Consider the following 1,976-nt stretch of genomic DNA (forward strand, 5'->3'; position numbering starts at 1 on the left):
ACGCCGGAAGTCTTCGGCCGCCAATGCTGATTATTTATCAAAATTTAGGCAGTGGCGGGGATCGAACCCAGGACCGAAGACGTTTGGATTATGAATCAAAGATGCTACCCCTAGACCACGGGTATCCCTAGCTCAATCTTGTCTGCCTCAATACTGGCGCCCCTACTTTTCTTTCGGACACATCTCACACCTATTCCCATTTAGACTTCTCTATATGTACTACCCAACTTGCACGCCAGTTTGAGTCGTATGCACTTTCTGATACGTATTCGAGCGACCACTTCCCGTGTGTGATCCATCCCCTGCATCATACCTCCTCTCCGTGCTCAGCTAGTTGGAACATCTTCAAAGCAGACTGGAGGCTCTTCCCTTCCAGGGTAACCTTTCAGGATCAAACATTCCAAAGCTGCGATAGTAAGGTCGCACACCTCACGGAAGTCATTCTCACTGCTGCTGAATATTCCATCCCTCACACTACTTCTTCTCCACGTCGCTTACTGGTCCCCTGGTGGACCGCAGCATGCAGAGACGCTTTACGTGCTCGTCGACGTCCTTTACGCACCTTTAAACGCCACCCTACAGTGGCGAATTGTATCAATTATAAACGTTTACGTGCGCAGTGTCGTATTATTAAAGAAAGCAAGGAAGCCAGCTGGGCTGCTTTCACAAACACCTTGAACAGGTTCACTCCTTCTGTTATCTGGGGTACCCTGCGCCGGCTATCTGGCACTAAGGTCCACTCACCAGTTTCTGGCTTGACGGTCGCGAATGACGTCCTTGTGGCCCCTGAGGATGTCTCCAATGCCTTCCGCCGCTTTTTCGCAGAGGTTTCGAGATCTGCTCATTACCACCCTGCCTTCCTCCCCCAAAAACAGGCAGAGGAGGCTAGGCCACCTAACTTACGCTCCTCGAATCGTGAAAGTTGTAATGCCCCATTCACCATGCGGGAACTCGAAAACGCACTTGGCCGATCACGGTCCTCCGCTCCAGGGCCTGATTCTATTCATATTCAGATGCTGAAGAACCTTTCTCCTGCGGGTAAAGGTTTTCTTCTTCGTACATACAATCGCATCTGGATTGAGGGACATGTTCCCGCATGCTAGCGCATGTCCGTTGTTCTACCGATTCCTAAGCTGGGGAAGGACAAGCACTTGCCTTCCAGTTGTCGACCCATCTCGCTTACCAACTGCGTCTGTAAGGTGATGGAGCGAATGGTTAACTCTCATTTGGTTTGGCTGCTCGAATCTCGACGCCTACTTACCAGTGTACAATATGGATTTCGTAGGCGCCGCTCTGCTGTTGACCATCTGGTTACCTTGTCGACCTTCATCATGAATAAGTTCTTGCGGAAGCGCCCGACCGCGGCTGTGTTCTTTGATTTGGAGAAGGCTTACGACACCTGTTGGAGGGCGGGCATTCTCCGCACCATGCATACATGGGGCCTTCGCGGTAGCCTCCCTCTTTTCATTCGTTACTTCTTAATGGATCGACAGTTCAGGGTAAGTGTGGGTTCTGTCCTGTCAGACACCCATTCGCCAGGAGAATGGGGTGCCACAGGGCTCAGTTTTGAGCGTCGCTCTCTTCGCAATAGCGATCAATCCAATAATGGATTGCTCAATCCAATAATGGATTGCCTCCCAGCTGATGTATCAGGCTCCCTTTTTGTGGACTATTTTACCATCTATTGCAGCGCGCAGCGTACGTGTTTCCTGGAGCGCTGTCTTCAGCGTTGTCTTGACAGTGTTTACTCCTGGAGTGTCGCCAATGGCTTCCGTTTTTCTGCCGAGAAGACGGTCTGTATTAACTTCTGGCGCTACAAAGAGTTTTTCCCACCGTCCTTACGACTCGGTCCCGTTGCTCTCCCGTTCGTGGAGACAACAAAATTTTTAGGTCTTACATTTGACAGGAAACTTAGCTGGTCTCCACATGTCCTACTTGGCTGCCCGTTGTACCCGTTCACTAAGTGACCTCCGCGA

This window comes from Schistocerca nitens, chromosome 2 (assembly GCF_023898315.1).
Source record: "Schistocerca nitens isolate TAMUIC-IGC-003100 chromosome 2, iqSchNite1.1, whole genome shotgun sequence".
NCBI lineage: Eukaryota > Metazoa > Arthropoda > Insecta > Orthoptera > Acrididae > Schistocerca > Schistocerca nitens.